Genomic DNA, 22,132 nt, shown 5'->3' with positions numbered 1-22,132 from the left:
AAGGTCTCCCACCTTCCAAACCAGACTGACTAAATCACTTCCTTAAATTTTATCCCAGCCTGGAGAGGCTTGGCCTGGCTGCTCAGCCGCTGTCACATGCCTCCTTTCCCACTTCCTTCCATCGCCGCCCCAAGGCCTCTTTAATTCTCCATCTTTCATAAAGTATTCCCTGACTCATGGAAGTGAAATGATCCAGCCTAGTTCATAAAAGTGGAAAATGACTCCTCTGGACCAGAAAGAGAAACACAATAAGAAACACAGCCGCAGACCCAAGCAAAAGAACAGCACATGATCCTGAGTTCCTGTTCAGTGGGAAAAGCCCCCCAGGGGAAGGAAGTGCATCTGTGGAATGCACACTGAATTTCCTTCCCATCTGGGGCCCAGCAAACATTATTAACGCACGATAATGATTTGTCAAGTGATAGAAATTGTTCCAGGGGGGGGGGAACGGGGTATGAAATACAGAGTCCTTCCTATGTTTCAAGGGGAACGAGGAGCCGGGTCATCCAGATGTGTTTTCTTAGGGGAGTTGTGAATTCCTTGTGTGCAGCTATCACGGTGTAATTGTATTTTACTTTCTCACCATTCTTTGTGTGTGCGTGTATGTGTACACACACATATTTACCCACCTATTTAAGATGAAAGGGTAGAGTGTGTCCTTTCTTATCCAGTTTATAAAGAGCTTGGAACTCACAGCTCCATCCCCCCAGCAAGTACTTGTAAAGCTCACAGTCCAGGCTTACCAAAGCCCTGAGATCTCATCTTAGGAATCCGGTCTGATTCCTCCCATCCTCCCCCCCCCCCCCAAATCCCCGACCTTGTGCATACCACCGTGTTACTGAGGCCTGTTTGCAGCAGTTTATGAATGTGTTCTCCTGTATTCGTTACCTTCTGCTGCTGTGCTAGCACGCCATGGCCAAAGCAGCTTACACAAGAGTTTATTTGGGCTTATGGTCCCAGAGGGAGAGTCCATCGTGGTCATGGAGAGTGGAGAAGTTGCAGAGTTGAAGCAGAGAGAGCAAGCCAGAAGTGGAAAAAGGCTATGGAGTCTCAAAACCTACCCCCCTGGTAATGTTCTTTCCTCAGCAAGACTATCTTCTAGAGGTTCCATTCCTGTCCTGCTGCAAACAGTGTTACCATCTAGGACCAGGTATTCAAATACACGTGCCTAAGGGGGATATTTCTCATTTCAAACCACCACACCTCCTGAAGTTCTTATGTTGAGATTTTTCTTTTCTTTCTTTTTCTTTTTTTATTTATGTTAGAAACAATCTTGTTTCACATGTCAATCCCAGCTCCCTCTCCCTCTCCTCCTCCCCCTCCCTCCCCACCAGGTCCCCCAGTCCCCCACCCAATCTCCAGGAGTCTGGGTCAGTCCCATGCTGTCCACACAGCCATCAATCTGGAGTCCAAGAATGTTCAGGTCAGCTGTGTCTGTGGGTTAAACCATTAATTCCTCGGTGTGGCAGTGGTGGGAGATGGGTCCCGGGAGCAGAGCGCCACAGAGTAGCAATGCCTTTCCCTGTGAGTTCTTGCTCCCAAAAGTCAGGACATATGTCCCTACACAAAGCCCAGGAGCTCATCCAGGAGAAGAGAGTGGAGAAAGAGTTCTTAACCACGACAAGGAGAGCATTGGGACCGCTTCAAAAGTAATGCTTCTCCAAGGAGAGGAAGTAGGGGGATTTTTGTTTTTATTTCCTTTATAGGAGAGTACGTTAGTGGTGGGCAATCGTGAGCTTGCCATAGAGCAAGAAGGAAATATGGTGGTTACAAACACTTGTGGGCATACTCAGTCCAACATTTTTTGTTTTGGTTTTATGAGACAGGGTTTTGGAAGCTGTCGGTCCGGCCCGGCCTCGAACTCACAGAGATCCGCCTGCCTCTGCCTCCCGAGTGCTGAGATTAAAGACGTGCGCCACCAACGCCTGGCTCAATCCAACATTTAAGGAGCCAAATTTACTCTAAGTTACTCAGAAGAAAGAGTGGCTTTGTGACTTTGGCTGGTTTTCCATGAGAGTCTTAGCTGAAACAAAAACAAAGGCTAAGTCTGAAGCTGCCCTGATGGAGGAGTGAGGAGCCGTCCACTCTTCTGTTCTGTCTTCTGTGTGTGCTCTCTTGTATTGCTTTCCTCCGTGACGCAAGGAAAACCTCACCAGATTCGGCTAGCCAGTCACTGACTTTCCAGCCTCTAGAAACTTGAACCGGAAGAAACTTTTTTCCTTTATAAGTTACCCAGGTGCAGGTATTTTCGTATAGCAACATGACTAAGACTTCAGTCATGTCTGGCTGTGAAGGAAAAAAAAATCTCAAGACATAATAACATGCAAATAATGAGACAGAGCAAACATCAAAGCCAGACTCAGCTGTCGCAGGGATGTTGGCTCTAACAGACTAGGAATTTTAGACGATGATTAATGTGCTAGCGCTCTAATGGAAAGGCAGGCAATGTGTAAGAACAGATGAGCAATGGGAGAGAAACAGAACAAAAGAAAAGCTAAAGAGCAAAGCCACTTAGCGGAAGGAAGGAAGGAAGGAATGAAGGAAGGAAGGAAGGAGCGCCCCATGGACACAGCTAAGAGGCATCTCTGCGTTAAGGGTGCACCAGGAGAAACCTGCAAAGCTGAAAATCTAGGAGGAAAAAAGGATTCGGGATAAAGAGATTCGAGTAAGAACTATGAGACAGCCAGCTGTGGAGATACACGCCTTTAATCCCAGTAGTGGGTAGGCAGAGGCAGGCGGGTCTCTGAGTTTGAGGTCAGCCTGGTCTACACAGTGTGAGTTCCAGGTCAAACAAGGCTATATAGTGAGACTGTGTCTCAAATTCCCCACTGAAACGAGTTAAAAGGTTGGAATGATTGGTGATGGGAAACAGGTTTTGGCATGATAGTTGAGAGTTAGGGAGCTCTTATGTAAGTCTTAAAGAACTATCGGATTGTTTAAAAAAAACAAAACAGTATAATGCTTGCATGCCTTCTTTGATAAATACACTCTAAATAAAAAGTTAAATTTCCAAAAAAAAAAAAATGAGTATCTTCAGATGACCTGTGTCACTTTGTGTCTAGGGCATATGTTCCAACCCTTATCTCTGATTGAAACAAAACATTTGTAGATATGTTTCTAAATATATAAATACAAATATGAATGTATATTTATGCCATTTTAGGGATACTGAATAGTAAATCGGTTTTAAATTAAAAGAGAAAACAAATTCCCCACGAAAACAGAACTCTGAGACAAGCACAACAGGTGTAACGACATGTAATGGGGACACCAGAAGGACAGGACAGGGAGAAGAAATACTTGAAACAATGGCTAAGGATTTCTGCAAGATAATGCCAGGCACAAACCATTGATCCAGGAAGCTCAAGGTATTTCAAGTAGGGTAGATGCTACAATCCTACTCTCAAACGTGTGATGCCCCGAAAAGTGTTACTAGGAGTCTAGGCATCGTGGCACCACACCTTTAATCCCCACACTTGGGAGGCAGAGGCAGGGCAGGTAGATCCCTGTGAAGTCTTTCAGGACGTCACATGTATGTATGTATGTATGTATGTATGTATGTATGTATGTATGTATGTCACCCTGAAACTTCTGTGTTACTGTGAAAATGGGTTCTCCTTTGAGTTCATATTAGTAAAGTGATTTAAAGCAGGAGTTTGTAGGATGCTTGTGGACAATTTTATTATGAGGGATGGGGAGAAAACATCAGGTTGAGCCATCTGTACACCCCAGTAGCTGCAGGGAGGAGGGACATGGAGAAGAGGAAGGCAGGTAGCCATGCCTTTTGACTGGGGCCAGCAAGCAGGCCCATAGCAGCAAGAAAGCTACACAGTTAAAGTAGAGGAACTTCAGAGACAGTCTAAAGTGTCAGAAAAAATGGAAGTTTAGATTTTAGCTAGTACCCAGAAAGAAGACGATGGGTGTGGTGGCACAAGCCCTTAGTCCCATGGCTCAGGAGGCAGAGGCAGGCAGCTCTTTGTGAGTCTGTGGCCAGCCTGGTCTACAAAGGAAGCTTCTGGCCAGCCAAGGTTGCATCTTGAGACCCTATTTTAAAACAAGATAGAAAAGGGAATGTTAGCAGGGCGTTGGTGGCGCACGCATTTAATCCCAGCACTCAGGAGGCAGAGGCAGGCGGATCTCTGTGAGTTTGAGACCAGCCTGGTCTACAAGAGCTAGTTCCAGGAGAGTTTCCAAAGCCACAGAGAAACCCCGTCTCGGAAAAACCAAAAGAAAAAAGAAAAAGAAAGAAAAGAAACGGGAATGTTACACCCTTCTGAGTTAAGTGGACAGGCTTAGCAGAGCTGCATGGCTGCTCCATAAGTGACAGTCCTGAAGTCCGGGTTTTAGGGGAGGAAAAGAGAATGATGTATTCCTCCCATCTCTTCAGCATGGCTTTAAGTGAGTCAGCCTTCCTGAGGAGTGGTCCCCTGGCTAGGTAGTTGATAGACTGCCTGTGACTGTGATAAAACACCCACCAAAAGCAACTTGGGGAGGAAAATGTTTACTTGGCTTTTACTTCCATAGTCCATCACTGAGGGAAACCAGGGCAGAAACTCAATCAGGAACAGAAGCGGAACCATGGAGGGAATCTTACCCATGTGTTTCCTGTGATTTGTCAGCTTGGTTTTTTGGGCAACCCAAGACCACAGTGGGCTGGGTCCCCAGGTATGGATCATTAATTAACAAAATGCCTGACAGACATGCTCACGGGCCAGTATGATAGGGTAAATTCCTCAGTTGAGGGTCCCTCTCCTCAGGAGTCTTTAGTTTATGTCAAGTTGACAAAAACTAACCAGGATAACTGACCCCTTGTCAACTTGACACATAAATGTATCACTGTAAACGTTAACTTTCCTTTCATGTTTGTCCCCAAGAGTTCACATTAATACCACAATATGAAACATAGCACAACGTTGAAAAATCCCGCAGTCTTTTAAAAATCCCATCTCTTTGGAGAGTCAGCATCTCATAAGAGTCCAAAGTCTCGCCGGGCAGTGGTGGTGCACGCCTTTAATCCCAGCACTCAGGAGGCAGAGGCAGGCGGATCTCTGTGAGTTCGAGGCTGTGCTGGACCGACAGCCTCCAAACAATACAGAGAAACCCTGTCTCGTAAAAAACAAAAAACAAACAAAAAAAAGATTCCAAAGTCTCGGGATGGAGAGATGGCTCGGCAGTCAGGACCAGCTGTCACTCTTGCACAGGACCAGAGTTCCCTTCCCAGCACCCATCAGGGTCTCACAGCCATGCCAAGCTCTGGGTCCATGAACTCTGACACCCTCTTCTGTCCTGTGTGCACCAGGCATCACATACATAGCAATAAGATAAGTCTAAAAGAAAAGTACAGGTCAGAAATTTGTATTTACCCAAAGGAAGAACATTAGAGAAAGGAAAAAAAGGTAAAAGAAAACCTTTTTATTGTAATTGATCTAACAGTTTATAAAAATAATAACAGCAGCAGTATATTTTGTACTTATATGTGTATGCATAAGAATAAGTAAAGCAGTGACAGCAGTCATACAAAGAGTAGGAAGGAGGAACTGGGATTGCATTATCATAGAGTACATGTACTTACCTGTCAGTCAGCATAGAGTATGAAAATAGATTTTGATAAAAAAAATGGACTTAGATTATATGTAAATAAACTTTATGGAAACCACTTAAAAAGTAGGAAAGGGAAGGCTGTTAGCAAAGAAAATTTATTCTATAAACTTATGATATAATTTGGGTAGTCTAAAGGCACCAATTTAACAGATTGTCATGGGTTGGGTGGGGGTGTAGCTCAGAAGCATGTGGATCTCTGAGTTCAGAGCCAACCTAATCTATAGAGTGAATTCCAGGACAGCCAGGGCTACACAGAGAAACCAACGGGGGGGGAGGGAGAGGACCTTTGTTTACACAAAGAAAGGATGAACTGAACTGACAGGCATAGGAAATTCACTCTAAGAAAACCAATCTTGCTCTGTGTGTGTGTGTGTGTGTGTGTGTGTGTGTGTGTGCACGCATGTTTAATTGAAGTTAAAGTTCTTTTCATTCCTGGTTAACACCTCCCAGCTTTGACCTATGTCTTAATTACTTTTCTATTGCTGTGATAACACACCATGACCAAGGCAACTTATAAAGGAAAGTGTATAATTTGGGCTTACAGTTTCAGAGGGTGAGAGTCCATGATGGTAGAGCAGAAATAGCTGAGAGCTCACATCTCGATCTGCAAGTAGGAGGCAGAGGGAGAGAGAAAGCAAGCACTGGGAATCATAGAGTCTTTTGAAACTTCAAAACCAGCCCCTAGTGACATTCCCTCCAACAAAGCCACACCTCCTAATCCTTCCCAAACAGTTCCATAAACTGGGGATCAAGTCTTCAAATGCATGAGCCTGTAGGGGCCATCCTGATTCAAACTACCACAGTCAGTATGGCATCCTGCCCAGAGAATATTGGTCTTACTTTGGGTTTGGGGTGGTTTAAATGATAAATGTCCCCCATAAGTCCTTGTACTTGAAACCTTGGTCCCATTGTGGGTGCTATTTGGGGAGTCTGTGGGGGTGTGGCCTTGCTGGAGGAAGAGTGTTACTAGAGGTGGAATTGAGATTTTACAGCGTCATCCTACTTCCAGTTTGCTTTCTCTGCTTTGTGTGTGAAGTTGAAGATGTGAGACTCAGCTTCCTGTCCCTGCCACCATGCCTGCTGCTTACTGCCATGCCCCCTGTGATGGACTCTTATCCCTCCAGAACATACACCAAAGTAAACTTGCTTCCCGAAGTTGCTTCTGGTCTTGGTGTTTTCTCACAGACACAGAAAAGTAAATAACACAGGTTTGTTTTTCCCCCACAAACCTGCTGAATGGCCCGGCAGGGAGGTGTGGGAATGTGAGATGATGGGAGGGAAGGCGGCCAATGAAACGTGGTTGTGGAGTCAGTAGCAGGAGATCGCTGTGATCCATGGGAGTTCCAGCCTTCTGCCCAGGGTAGGACACGTCCAAGAAAACCAGGGCTGGAGTCCACACGTGCAGCTCCTGCCAGTCATTGGTTGAGTTCCTGGGAGCGTACATTCCTGGTGCTCCTTTCCTATCAGGTGAGCAGAGATGCAGGAGCTGCCAGTGGAAGTGTGGCCCCCGGGCTCTGAGGCGGGGCCACGATGGGGCGGGGCAGGGGATGGCACAGCTGCAAGCTGAGTGGAGGAACATCGTGCTCTCCGTGAGTGACTGCCGTCTTCCCTGGATGCAGCAGCTCGTGTCACGAGCGGTTTCTTGTCTGGCTATGAAGGGAGAGTTGAGTGGGGTTAAAGAGGGAGCGGTGCCCATGTCAGTTCTAGGGTATGGTGAATGCTCTGTGTCTGGGCCAGGACTGGGGATCTTAGGGTCTGAGTGGCTGCCCCATGCTACCTCAGAACTCAGCTCCTTCCACTTTGTTCCTGGTCAAGAACACTGGCCAGTTAGATATGCCCCAACCAGCAGCACGGCTCTCCCTGGGTGGCCTTATTTTACCACTAATCATTAGCTGGTCCTGTGACTGTTAGTCCGGAAAGTCATTTAGTCACTCCTGTAGAATAGGATCCTGCATATAGCTTAGATATACTTGAACATATCATATTTTTACATGGCGATAGTTAATTGTAGAGTTTATTTTTCCCAACCCTCGGGATAGAATAGAATCTGCCTTGTGTCCATCCCAAATTGGTATCTAGTAGGCTGTGATTATGGGGACTATTCTCAAAGTACTGGATACATAAGGCTTCCAAGGCCTTGCACAAATCCACCTGCCAAGTGAAAGGATTCCAGTGCCTTGCCATTTCAGTGTGACCTTGCAGTGAAGTCTGTGTCCTTGAAGCTGACAGTCAGGGTGGGAGTGTGATAGGTGAGGTTGAAGTCGCCTGTTAGCTCATACCTGCATGAAACAGACCACGAGTAAGGGGCCAGCATTTCACCACGTGTGTTCCTTCTTGTGCCATCTGAGCTGTGAACGCCATGCTAAGTGGGTCACTGTGAAGCTCGGCAAGTTAATTTTTCTCCAGTAAAAGTAAGAAACAAACCAGTGGGATCTTCTGTTAATCTTGGCAGGTTGGCCCCAGTGAAGGGATTTTGTTTCTTTGACTGAAGGTTTAAAAAGTTTTATCACCAAATGGAAGAGCAAGCAATTTTAACGTTGAATCAAAGGGAAGGCAGTTGGCGGGGAGGGGGGGAGGTGTAGTTCAGTGATTATCAGAGGCTCTTGCAGAAGACTCAGAAGACTTTGGTCTGTTGGAAGCATCCTTGTCAGGGGGCTCACAGCCACCTGTAAGTCCAGCTCCAAGGGATTCAATGCCTGGTCTACAGAGGGAGTTCCAGGACGGGTGCCAGCAATACAGAGAAATCCTGTCTGAAAAGAAAAAAAACAAAAACAAAAAAATTAAAAGGCAAAACAAAAACACTAGCTGGTCTTCTAGAGGTCCTGAGTTCAATTCCCAGCAACCACATGATGGCACAACCATCTGTAATGAGATCTGGTGCCCTCTTCTGGCCTGCAGGGATATATGCAGACAGAATTAATTCAAGTGGCAGCTAGGATCTTAGCTGTAGACTGCCCACAGGGACACAATAAACCAGAGTGTAGGGCTGGGTCTGGTGTGCTTTGATATTCAGGGTCTAGTGCTCATGTTTTGTGTGTTCCTATTGTAAGGCAGAGATCTGTTTGGATCCCACCACAGGTGTGGCTCTTGGCTATGTTGTTGATGAGTGAGGCGTGTGCCATCATACCTGTATTGACTCTGGGTCCCATCCCTAGCACAACAGACAAACAAGGCGTTTGCAATATTTTAGTCACATGTGTTTTTTTTTAAACATTATAATTCTTTCCTTATGGCTAGGCATAGTGACATATACTTGTAATCCCAGAGCTGGGCTCTTAGAAACAAGGAGGTTCATTTCAAATTTGAGTCCAGTTTGGTTTCACAGTGAGTTCCAGATCAGCCAAGGATGCATAAAGAGACCCTGTCTCTGTCTCTCTCTGTGTGTCTCTCTCTGTGTGTCTCTCTTTGTCTCTCTCTCTCTCTCTCTCTCTCTCTCTCACACACACACACACACACACACACACACACACACACACACACGCATGCACGCACGCACATTGGTGGACTGGGAGATATCTTCACCAGTTAAGTTTGCCATACAAGCATGAATTTCTGAGTGTGAGTTCCCAGAACCCACATAAAAGCAGGACAAGGTCATGACCCCAGTGCTATTAGTGAGGGTCACAGGTAGGGAAGACCTATGGATCCCTGCCAAACATTCTAGCCAATCAGTGGGTTCCGATTTCATTCAAAGACCCCATTTAAAAACTAATGTGGAGAGCAGCTTAGACTCCTCCACTGACCTCTGGCCTCCACGTGCACAATTACTTTGGGACAGGGACACAGGAGTTACTAGTGTGACTTTTGAGTCAATGTTAAGATGTTAATAGGTTTGTTTTTGCTGATAAGGTCACTGCTGCAAGGCTGTCCCTGCCTCATTTTGAGTCATTGCCAAGGACTCTGTCCTCCTCGGGAGAATCAGTGGACTCTGGTGTGCCGAGTAGCCCAGATCTTCCTTTTCAAAATACCCTTCATGAGGCTGGGAGATGAGTCGGTGGGCACAGTGCTTCCTATGCAAACAGGAGAGCCTGAATTATGGGCCCTAGCACCCATATAGAGAAAGATGGGTGCAGCAGCTTGCTCTGTACCCCAGCACTGCGGGCAGAGGCTTGCTGGCCAGCCAGTCAAATTGTAACGGTGAGCTTGGTGAGAGATCTTATGTCAAAATTAATTAATTCTTTAAAATAAGGTGAAGCCGGTTGTGGTAAACATGTCTTTAATCTCAGCACTTGGGAAACTGAGGCAGGAGGATGTATATGAGTTTGAGGCCAGCCTGGTCTGCATAATGAGACCCTGTCTCAATATAAGAATAAGAGGGGGCTGGAGAGGTGGCTCAGAGGTTAAGAGCACTGACTGCTCTTCCAGGGGTACTGAGTTCAATTCCCAGCAACCACATGGTGGCTCACAACCATCTACAATTCAATCTGGTGTCCTCTTTTGGCATGTAGGCAAAACACTGTATATTTAATAAATAAATAAATCTTTAAAAAAAAGAATAAGAGGACAACACCAATGTCAACCTCTGGCTTACACACACACACACACACACACACACACACACACACGCCAAAACCTAACACTGTCACACATGCTAGGAATTACCCATAATGATCCCTTCCTGCCAAGCTGTGAGTGTGTGAAGCTGGCACTCAGGCTTGTTCACTGCTGTTCCCTCCTAGCTCTGAGGTAGGTTTCTTGGATGGGCAGGGCATACCTTCACGCTTGCCCCTGAACACCACACAGCCACCCATGCCTAGCTACATTCTGCTCAGAGAGGGCAATGCAAAGTACTAGGACAGCCTGTAGCCTCAGACACCGTGTAGGTCACAGTGACAGTTTTCTAGAGTTCATTTGAGCAAACCCTAATCAGGCAGGGAGCCCAGCAGCACATTCATGGAAGGACATGGAAGAGCGAAGAAAAAGAGAGAGGAAGAGAGGGAGGGAGGGAGGGAGGGAGAGGAAGGCTGACTGGCTGGCCTGGTAAGAGGCGGGAATTTAGGAGGTTAGTGCCTGGCGGTAGTTTCTGGCAACACTGGAGACTTGGAGCCCCCATCATGAGGGGCTAGGACTTTGCTCTTTATGAACGGGCAGCGAATGAAAGTTCTGAAGCAGGCAAGCAGTGTGATCCAACTGCATTTTTAACAAGCAATGTCTAGGAATAAGTGGGTGGTGAACCCTGCGCCCCATGCACATCTGGCAAGTACGTAGGTGATTCTCATGTGGGTCATTCAAAGACTTCCCCTAGCAAAGCAGTGAATCAGATGAGAATCTGTGCTAAGTGAAAGCTGTTGTCAGAGCAGTTCCTGAGGATGTTGGGACAGAGAACACAGCCACTAAGCTAAGAAGCTGAGGAGTTTTCAGAGCTGTTCCCAAAGATCCCAGAGCATCAGGGATTCAAAAAACAAAGCGTACTGCCTGACAGAGCTTTGAAGTCCTGCCTCGTGCCTGCCTGAACAATTGGGTGGAAGCTGCAGGCTTTGGGGAGATGCTGTGCCAGAGCATTGTCAGCAGGAGCCGGCCTCGCCCTGCCTGGAAACCACGCCTAGACTCAGGCCGGGTGTTTTGGAGGTTATTAACATAACAGTTATAAGGCAGTTCTAGCCCTGCTATGGGGAAGGTTTTGTGGGAATACACTAGAAAAGCTAGGGGACTTTCTTCTCTTTTTATGGACTCAGTAGTGTATTTCCAAAGTTCTTTTGGTCAGTAGTGAATAAACTAGATGGGAAAAACCTAAATGCGTCGTCAGTATATCTCCAGAGTATCCCTGCTTGCCTTTAAAAGTCTGTGCAAACACATGTAGACAGACTGGACTCTAAGAATAATGTTTTTGTATGGACATATATGGACAGATAAGGCCCCAAGGGAGAAAAAAAAAGCTTCGTTGAAAATGAAAATAAATATCTCCTGCAGTGCCGTCCTCTGCTCACTGGGGTTTCTTTATTTAACTTTGAAATCTCAAAATGCTGCTAAAGAATTGAACAAGAGAGATCATGCGTATCTGCCCTGTGTCTCTGTACCACGCAGAGTAGGTCTTAATGCAAGAGAGGCGACACCAATACAGTGCCGCTTGGAGGTGCTGCCCCTCATTTGTCAGTAGCAATCCAGAGCTTCCAGCCAATGCCACCCTTAGTGCCCATCAGGAGCCCTTGAGGGCCCCTGGGCTCCCGTCAGTCCTCTCGGGGCCAGGCGCTTTGCCTTCTCTCTGTGCTGTGTGCTGTGATCTACATCTGACGGCAGGCACTCACGAAGGCAAGCTGCTTTGTTCTAATGAGACAGGGTCTCTCTATCCAGCCTTGACTGGCCTCAGATTCTCAAGAGAGTTCTGCCTGCCTCTGGGAGGCAGTTTCTCAGTGGGAGATTAGCACATGACAGGTGGAGGGGTGCATTTGCCTTACACGTGTGTCAGCTGGAAGCTGAGGTGAGCTCTAGGGGACTGTCTGTGCTTGGTTTCTGGAGACTCATCACAATGTGGTGTGCGGGTTGTTCCCTGTGGCAAGATCCTCGGTGGAAAGGTCCTGTCCAAGGAAGCAGCTGGAAGAACTTCCCTGTGTGCTCAGTGTGTGTCAGCATCCAGAGGCACCTGAGAAAATGGATGCACGGGCTTCCATGCAACCCAGCAGATTTCTCCTGTTTATTTTTAAGTGGCCTTGAACAGCAGGAGAGAGCTATAGCTTTGCCTTTTCTTCTCACAAATGAAATAAAATCACGCAGAACAAAGCTCCACTGACACCCAGGACCTGAGGTGGCACAGCCCCCAAAGCTTCCCATCCAACTGGTGACCTCTTGAAGAGGTCCCGTGTGCAAAATAGCCTAGCAGGACCAGCGATAAGGAAGAGAGGCACTGTGTGTTTATTTACTCCCTCTCGCTCCAGTATCTTTTTTAAAAAAACTTTTATTAAATTTGTTTCTTAACTGTTTCCTACATATAATACATTCTGGTCACTTTCAACCCTCCTCCCCTTTAATCTGGTACACTGCTATCAGCACAAGTACACACACAAACACACACACACACACACACACACACACACACAAACAAGTCTAGGTAGGGCCGTCTGGGTGAACTTGAGTTTGAAACTATCTGCTGGAGCCTGGTGAGGTCCCCAACCTCCTGTGTTTTTGTTTCATTGAAACAGAGTATAAAGTGACAGGGACAGTCACCGCCCAACTACTGTTAAAGGAAGTATGAGGAGCAGTGGCATGCTGTGGGATGTGCCTATGGACCCCACTTCTGCCACTGTCCACCAGTGGCTGGCTCCTTCCTGCCTCAGACAACAGCAGCAATTCCCAATGCCCTCCCCACCAAAAAACAAAGACACACAAAAACACAGGGGCATGTGTGGAAGGGGCAAGTGTCCAGATCAGGGCACAGCGCCAGAGCAGTTCCCAGTGTAGCTCCAGTCTCTCTGAGAGCAGAAGGCAGACTTGGCTCGCAGCAGAGAGTAGCAGGCACCGTTCTGAAGCTCTTGGGGGTGCACCCACCTGTAATTGCAGCCAAATGAATATTAAGTGAAATATTACCTTGAATCGGGCTGGCGAGATGGATCAGAGGTTAAGAGCACTGACTGCTCTTCCAGGGGTCCTGAGTTCAATTCCCAGCAACCACATGGTGGCTCACAACCATCTACAATTCAATCCGGTGTCCTCTTCTGGCATACAGGCAGAACACTGTATGTGTAATAAATAAATAACTCTTAAAAAAAAAAGATTACCTTGAATCTACACTGTGGTGGTTTGAACAGCTGTGACCCCCCCATAGACTCGCGTGTTTGAATGCTTGACCCATATGGAGTGGCAGTACTGGGAGGTGTGGCCTTGTTGGAGGAAGTGTGTCACTGTCAGGGCGGGCTTTGAGGTCTCGTATGTGTTCAAGCTATGGCCAGTGTGGGACAGTTCACTTCTGGGGCCTATGGATCTCAGCTCCTTCTCCAGCACTCTGTCTGCCTGCATAGTGTCATGCCCCACCATGATGGACTGAACCTCTGAAACTGTAAGCTACCCCAGTTAAATGTTTTCCTTTGTAAGTATTGCCTTGGTCATGGTGTCTCTTCACAGCAACAGAACCCCTAAAAAAGAAACACTATTTGTAATTTTTTAAAGTTATTCATAAGTCGGGCGTTGGTGGTACACGCCTTTAATCCCAGCACTCAGAAGACAGAAGCAGGTGGATCTCTGTGAGTTCAAGACCAGCCTGACCTACAAGAGCTAGTTCCGGGACAGCCTTCAAAGCCACAGAGAAACCCTGTCTTGAAAAGCAAAACAAAACAAAATTATTCATAAACTTCAGCATTTTGACTAACTGGTAGAGAACCAGCATGTTTAGTAATTAAGGGGCAGCCCTGCTGGGTGTGTCAGAGAAAAGTCACCTGCATCTCCACAGACTCTGCAGAGCAGCCATGGCTCGGCACCACCAGACCTCCACTGTCCATCTGAAGAGATACTGTAATCTGTAGTCTTTCTGCCAGCTGCCTGGGTCCTGCCGCTGTCTCAGCCCCCAAATAACACATGAGACACTATATTAATTATGAAGCTGTTGGCTGTTTGCTATGGTTTCTCATTGGCTAGCTCTGACTTAATTATGAACCCATAATTACTAATATATATTTTTATAAGGGCTTATCTTTCCGACGACACCCTTCTGATGCCTCCTCTCCTCCTGGGAAATCACATGGCGACTCTCTTCTTGACTACATTTCCCAGAATCCTCTTCGACTCCTAGTCCCACCTATCTTGATTCCCTATTGGCCAACAGTGCTTTATTAATCAACATATACACAAAAGGGCTTTACCCATCAAGATACAATAGTGGAAACAATGTATCTAAGATTTGCCCCCACAAACACTAACTTGATACAACAGTGGCAACACTACATCTAGGATTTTTCAGGACAATTGAAAACTTCAGGACTTACATGTATTTGAGGCTCTTGACATAAAGGAAGCCTCACAATTCGAAAACCTTGATGAACATAATCAAAATGAAAAAACACAAGATTGACAGGCTGATACAGCTCAGGGGCAGAGAGCACTTAGCACAGCCAAGGCCTTTGGGTCCCACCCCCAAGTACTGCAAAAAACAGAGTAAGATGAACCAAGGACTTCAAGAAGTATAGAAAGCCTTGATAGGGTGAAATCAAGGAGGAAATGTTATCTTGATGTCAAATGCAATGAGCCCAAAGTTCATTATGTCCCTGGTATACCTCAAATGTCTGAGCTATCCTTGAGTCCGTGAAGATAGGAAAGGCTTCTCCAGCCAGCACAGGCGGTGTGCCCCATAGCAAGAGCTTCAGTCTCCTGATCTCTTCCAGCTGATCTTCCTCTGCCCCAGACAGGACTCCTGCTCAGGCGTCCCATGCCACACCACTCTTTGCCATCATTTCTGGGTGTACCTGTCTGCAGCCTCACCTTCAATGTTCACCTGTAGACCTGACACCCCCAGCTCAGCATCTGCAGACCCTGAGGGGGGCACCTCTGACTTCCTGGCTCTGGAGCTGAACCTGCTCTGCCCCACCCCATCTCATGCACCCCCAAACTGTGCTGTGTACCCACAATCCCGCAGACTCCATCTATGCTCGGTTTTCTGAATAGTGACAGTTGCCATTACTGTATTTGGTGGGTGATCTCAGAACTCACACATACATATTTTTTTAATTTGGTTTTTCAAGACAGGGTTTCTCTGTGTAACAACTTGGCTGTCCTGGAACTCACTCTGTAGACCAGGCTGGCTTCAAACTCACAGAGATCTGCCTGTCTCTGCCTCCCGAGTGCTGTGATTAAAGGGGTGTGCTATCACTGCCCGGCTCTTATATTTATTTGATTTTGCCATAGTGCTAGAGGCAGAGCCTGAGGTCTGTGCTAAGCCACACCCTGGCTCCCACACCATTCAATTTTTATGAAAACATCTTCCTACCTAAGATGTTTCTTTAAAATACACAGCGGGGCTTTGGAAATAACCCAGCAGTTAAGAGCACTTATCCTCTGTAGTTCCCAGTATTTCCATGGCAACTCAAAACTGCCTGTAACTCCAGTTCCACTGGCTCCGACATCCTCTTCTGGCTTCCACAGGTGCCAGGCACATTAATGGCACACATTTATAAACTCATACAGACTCATACACATAAGTAAGAAAAATCTTTAAAGTCATATACAAATCACTATTTTTAAAAGGGCATGGTGGCATGCTGCTATAGTCCCAGGTACTCAGGAGGCTGAGGCATGAGAATTGTTCAAGGCTATCCTGGACAACATAGCAAGAACCTATTTTAAAAATAATAAACAGATTCATCTTTAATAAATCATACTGGACTCTATGGTAGGGTACTTCCTAAGCAGGCACAAGACCCTCATCCGACACCCAGCACCTAACATACATGCACACACTCACACACCTGCATGCATGTATGCACATTTACTCAGCAAACACAAGACCCTGAGCCCATACCCAGCACCTAACATATATTCGAGCACTTGTGCATGCACACACACACACACACACACACACACACACACACACACAATCATATGTCCACACCTGCAAACATGCAGGCAGAATAGAAGTTAAAAGAAGAGGTAGCCGGGTGTTGGTGGCACACGCCTTTAATCCCAGCACTTGGGAGGCAGAGGCAGGCGGATCTCTGTGAGTTCGAGGCCAGCCTGGTCTGCAGAGCAAGTTCCAGGACAGCCTCCAAAGCTACAGAGAAACCCTGTCTAGAAGAAGGAGGATAAGGAGAAGGAGGAGGAGGAGGAGGAGGAGGAGGAGGAGGAGGAGGAGGAGGAGGAGGAGGAGAAGGAGGAGGAGGAAGTAGTAGTAAAGATGGCTCAGCCCTCATTTAATCCCAGCCTTAACCTGAAGTGGGTGTCGTAGGCCCCAGAGAACTGGGCCTTCTTGGATCCAACTCCAGCCTTCAGTTTCAACATTAGGGAAGTGACCAGAGCCCTCAAGTCGATTCTGATAGAAGACTCTTTTTTAATTAATTATTTTATGTGTATAGTGTTTGGCCAGCTCGTGTATCGTGTATGTCTGTGTTCATAGAGGCCAGCAAAGGGCATTGGATCCCCTGGAATTGGAGTTACAGGTGATTGTGAGCCACCAAATGGGTACTGGGAATTGAGCCAGAGTCCTCTGGAAGATCAGGAAGTGCTTTCTAAAAAAAGATTTATTTATTTGCTTGTTTGTTTATTATGTATAGTGTTCTGTCTGCATGTATCCCTGCTGGCCAGAAGAGGGCACCAGATCTCATTATGGACAGTTGTGAGCCATTATTGGTTTCTGAGAATTGAACTCAGGACCTCTGGAAGAGCAGCCAGTGCTCTTAACCTCTGAGCCATCTTTTCAGCCCTTAGGCTCTTTTCTTGATTTGTGTGAGCTGGTGCAGTCCATTTGTCACCCATAGGCAAAACCCCCATCTCCTAGATACATCGCTGCCACTATTGTATCAAGTTAGTGTTTGCTAGGCTGAGGGTGCAGCTCAGATGCTGCAGGGTGGCCTCCAATGCATAAGACCGGGGTTTGATACCCAGAACTGAGAAAAAAATCAGTGTTTTCTAATACTGTTTTCCTCTTTCCCAGACTGGTGTTGGTAGGAAAAGTATGGGGTTTGATACCCAGAACTGAGAAAAAAATCAGTGTTTTCTAATACTGTTTTCCTCTTTCCCAGACTGGTGTTGGTAGGAAAAGTATGGTTTTTTTTTATTATTATTACATTGATTGATGTAAGCATGAGTGTACCATGGTGTGTATGGGAGGTCAGAAGACAGTTTGCAGGAGTTGGGTCCCTCTCCTACCATGTGGGTCCCAGGGATGGGATGGGATTCAGGTCACCATGCCTAGTAGCAAGTGCCTTTACCTGCTCAACCATCTTGCCAACCGAAAAGTAACATTTTTAAAAGAATGTGTATGGGTGTTTTGTTTGCATATATGTCTGTGCACCATGTATATGCTTGCTGCCAAAAGAGAGCATCTGACCCATTGGTATTGGAGTTACAGGTGGTTGGACTGCCATATGGGTGCTGGGAATCCAACCTGGGTCCTCTGGAAGAACAGGAAGTGCTCTTAACCACTGAACCAGCTCCCCAAAAAAATTAGTATTTGGGACTGGAGAGATGTCTCAGTAGTTAAGAGCACCACCTGCTCTTCCAGAGAACCCAGGTTCAGTTTCCAGCATCCATGAAGGGTAGCAGGGAATCCTATGGCCTCTGAGGACTTATGTGGCATACAGTCACACAAACACACATTAACAAAGATGAGTAAATAAAAAATACAAAGCAGTATTTAATTCACTGTGCTCTAAAAAGGATGAGAAACTTGGAAAGGAAAGACAAATGACAAATGGTGATAAGAACTGCATGTAAAGCTTTGGGACAGCTCTACTGTGACACAAACTTATGTCCACATGTTTCCCTTAGCAAGTCAAGGCCACATAGACTTTAGATGATCCTAGATCCTCCAAGCCTCTAGTCCTAGTTTCATTTCTGTTGCTGTGTGATAAAATACCGTGAGAAAAAGTAACTTTGGAGGCTGGACAGTGGCATGCCTTTAGTCCCAGCACTCGGTAGGCAGAGGCAGGCGGATCTCTGTGAGTTCGAGGCCAGCCTGGTCTACAGAGTGAGTTCCAGGACAGCCTCCAAAGCTACACAGAGAAACCCTGTCTTGGAAAAAAAAAAGTAACTTTTGGGAGAAAGGATTGATTTTAGTTCAGTCTGTCATAGCAGGGGAGTCAGGGCACCCAGGACTTAAACTACTAGTCACATCGAATCAGTCAAGAGCACTGAGAAGTATGTGCTCAGTACTGTTTTCTTTACTCTCAGTACAGTCCAGGACCCAAACCTAGGGAATGGTGCTGCCTGCAGTGGACAGTTCTTCCTACATCGATTAATGTAATCAAGACAATCTGATACAGACAGTCCTTCACAGAAACTCTTCCCAGGTAGTTCCAAATTGTGTCACGTTAGTAGTTAAAACTGCCCATTACGTCCATGAACATCTGACATCTTCTTTTTGAAGTGGCTCATCTTCATCCAGAGTCATATTGAGATGACCTACCTCTGCAAAAGATAGAGGCGATTGGACGACACTGCCCTTCTTTAAGGAGGTGGCCTTTTAGAGTCTGCTCCCTGCTTAGAATGTCTTAGTTCAGATTACTGTTGCAATGATGAAACACCATGACCAAAACAACGTGGGGAATAAAAGGTTTATTCAGCTTACTCTTCTGCATCACTGGTCATCATCAAAGGAAGTCAGGACAGGAACTCAAGCAGGGCAGGAACCTGGAGGCCAGAACTGATGCAGAGGCCATGGAGGGTGCTGTTTACCGGTTTGCTCTTCGTGACTTGCTCAGCCTGCTTTCTTATAGAACCCAGGGCCACCAGCCCAAGGATGGCAAAACCCCATAATGGACTGGGCCCTCCCCCAGCAACTGCTAGCTACGAAAATGCTCTACAGGCTTATGGAAGCATTTTCTCTATTGAGGGTCCCTCCTGTCAGTTGACGATAGCCTATGTCAAGTTGACATAAAACTAGCCAGGACAAGGGGTATACGTAGTTCAGAGGGAGAGCATATGCCTCATATGCACAAGGCTGTGGATTCCACACCCAGCACCCAAACTAAAAACTAATAACAGTTTGCTTTGATCACTTCCTGTTGTTGCTGTGGAGACAGGGTTTCTCTACATTGCCCTGGCTGTCCTGGAACTCACTTTATAGAATAGACTCAGGTCAATATGCCTGCCTCCACTCAGTTGCTAGGATTACAGGTGTGTGCCGCCACCCACAACTGCTGATGAAAGCAAATGAAGTTTGTATGTTTTTTAAGTCAATAATTGTTTTGTTTCTGATCAAGGGTTTGGAGAAAGGACCTAGGAGTTGCCACTCAGCTCGACATCCGATGTAAATGCTGACCTTACGTTTCAGAGATGAACAGTTTAATCGTTGATCATTCCAGAATGGGGCTAGAAATCTGTAAGCAGTTTTGCATTCATCACCAACAGCTAGGATTAGAAGGAGAAGACCTATCTAGGGTGGCGGGAAAGACAGGAACTCAGAGGCAGGCTGTGGCTTGTCACCAATTTGCCATTAATGTGTGCTCAACGATTTCTCATGTATAAATGGCACATGAAGGTCCTGTAGGATATAAACCCCCTTGGGAGTGTACATTCTCACAGACTGTAGTATTCAGTGACTGACGTTTCGGGTCTTACTCATGAATTACCCTGACATCAAGCATTGAGGTGCCATGGATATTTATTTGCTTGGCCTTGAAGGAGGGTCAGTGTAGGGGGGGGAGGGAGGAGGGGAAAGGAGGGTAACAGGCAAGGTGGGAACATGACCTTTTGCCCTCCAAAGCTTGGGAAGCCCCAGTGAGTGTTCTAGGCCCTGCCGGTGCACGGGCGCGGGGTGAACTCGCCCCTGTGCATACAGAGCTGGAGCTAGAGGTTAATGAATGGGTTTACGCCCAGCCCTCGGGACGCTGTTTGCCAGTGGCTTTATACATGAGATCTTAAATGAGGTGAAAATAGGACTTGCAAGTTGTACCCAAACTCTGTCTCTGCAACAGTGGTGTTCAGTGGTGGCTGCCCCTTCACAGGAAAAGGGAAAAGTGAGGCTCTTTGGTCTCTGAGAACAGCCATGCCAGGACTCAGTGTGTCTGAAGCAGGACGCGCGGAGGGCGGGGGTGGGGGGGTGGGGGGCGGGGTGTCCTGGCCGCCTCTATTCTTCTCTAGTAATCCCTTAAAAAATAATTGCAGCCCCAAACCTCTGGCCTCCAGCACATTTTGCACTTGATTAGAGGCCTTTGTGGGGTAGGCAGAGGGGCCTGCAGGCTTGGACATTATGCTGGGTCCTGCAGTGACCAGCTGGGACTTTTTCCATCAAAAGGGGATTTTAGTAAAACCATTATCAGGGGCTTAGACGACAAAAGCTGCTGAGCGGCAAACGAGGGGCAGATTAGCGGTGGCGGTCCGCTTCGGGCCTGTGGAGGGCTGGGAAGTCGCTTGCAGCGACCTGCACGCAAGAACCTTGATTTCTCTGCTGGTCCCTGGCAGTGAGGGCGTGAGGTGAGCGTAGCTGCTGGGGCTGATGGGCCGGGGAGTGGCGTCAAGGATGTTCTAGGTGGCGCTTGGCGCGGGCATGCTGTCATGTCCGCCTCACCTGGAGATCTCCACCGTGACAGTCCGCAGTGCACAAGGAGAAGTCAGGAAAGGCCCGCGCTAGGTCCCTTTGTAGGGCTGTGGACACTTTTTGAGGGAGCTGCTGGGGGTTAGAGACAGGGTAGAGAGCATCCTGTCGGGCCTGTGGTCCTGCTATTAGAACTGTGGGATCCTTTGGGTGAGTGTCTGGGGAAAGTCATCTAAAAAAAATATAAGCTTCTGTCATGCTGGGTTCACCAGAGCCCTCCCTGATGCATCTTGTTAAAGACGTGACTCAAGAAGCCTGAGGGAGGGGTAGGAGGGAAATTTCTGGCTGTGGGAGCCAACTGCCTCCTGGAGGGCCCGTGAGGAGACTGATGCTGTCTACCTCTCTGGAAGTCCCTGGCTTCTCCCTGTCTGCATTAAAGTGTTGACATTACTGCTACATGCAGGCCCTTGGAGTACCAGCTGTGGGCCTTTGGATGGGACATTTCAGGCCTGAAGTACTGTCACGTCACGGTCTCAAGGCTCAATCCATATTAATGAGTATTTCTGCCTCAAGTGGAATTCACAGGAAAACTCTGTTCTTTAAAACCTACACTAGAGAACACACACCACACACACACACACACACACACACACACACACACACACACACACACACACACACACACACACGGGGTGGGGGGGGTAAGTAAATAAAGTAAACCCTACAGTAGGCCATGAGTGCAGTTGTCAGAGGCTCCCTATCAAAGCCACCTTCCCTCTGTGCCCAGGCTGTCACCAGCCTCCTCAGCCTGCCCGTCCTCTGACTCCTTCTTTACTGGGATGTTTCTTTCCAGATCTGTTGCTGGTTTCCACAGTCACTCAGAGGCACACGGCTTCCCTGAAGTTCCCCCCGGGGAAATTTTCCGATTTTCTAAGACGGTTCATGTGGTTGTAGGGAATAGTAATTGCGCTCCATGCTCAAGCCCTGGGTGCTACAGGTATGTCTTGTTCACTCTCTAACAAAACAATGAGCTCTGTATTAGTGAGCTAATAATCAGGGCTCACCAGGCTCACAGCCAGGTAGAAGTCTCCACTCCTTTATCCCACAGCAGCACCCTCTGCCCCAGACCCATACTCTGTCCCCTGACCTCAAAGTGTCACGAGGACAGGGCCACCCTCAGCCTACCCTGCACTGTGGGATCTGGCCACGGCAGCTCAGCAGCTCTCCTGCTTGCCTTCTGTCACCTCTTTCCATTCCGGATGTGGTCATGCAAGAAAACTTTCTTCTTTGTTAGGACGAACGGACCCCTTTAGATTTTTACTAAGATGTCTTCGTTTGGGCAGTGAATGTACTACATCCCTTTTGAGAACTGAACAGAATTAAAACTAAAATTTAAACTCACAATTTGTTTTCTACTTT

At 47.1% G+C, this 22,132-nt stretch overlaps 2 protein-coding genes across 5 annotated transcripts in view; one reads left to right on the top strand and one right to left on the bottom strand.

Moving 5' to 3' along the window:
- Positions 1-22,132, top strand: part of Wnt5b (Wnt family member 5B) — a 111,311-nt gene that overhangs the window by 32,541 nt on the left and 56,638 nt on the right. The gene's annotated exons all lie outside the window — the stretch shown is intronic.
- Fbxl14 (F-box and leucine rich repeat protein 14) overlaps positions 1,334-22,132 on the bottom strand; it is a 31,725-nt gene continuing 10,926 nt past the window's right edge. The window contains exons 2-4 of one of the 3 annotated variants that reach the window (XR_005873667.1): positions 6,831-8,351; positions 6,144-6,205; positions 1,334-5,327 (exon numbers count right to left, since the gene is read on the bottom strand). The gene's annotated coding sequence lies outside the window, so the exon portion shown is untranslated. Of the gene's footprint in view, positions 5,328-5,397; positions 6,206-6,281; positions 8,352-22,132 lie in introns of those variants that run through there. The other 2 variants (XR_005873666.1, XR_005873668.1) reach the window with 2 other exon arrangements.

The sequence above is a fragment of the Mesocricetus auratus genome, unplaced genomic scaffold (assembly GCF_017639785.1).
Source record: "Mesocricetus auratus isolate SY011 unplaced genomic scaffold, BCM_Maur_2.0 Super-Scaffold_100676, whole genome shotgun sequence".
NCBI lineage: Eukaryota > Metazoa > Chordata > Mammalia > Rodentia > Cricetidae > Mesocricetus > Mesocricetus auratus.
The sequence above is the reverse complement of the archived record's forward strand: the minus strand, read 5'-3'. Positions and strand labels throughout refer to the sequence as shown.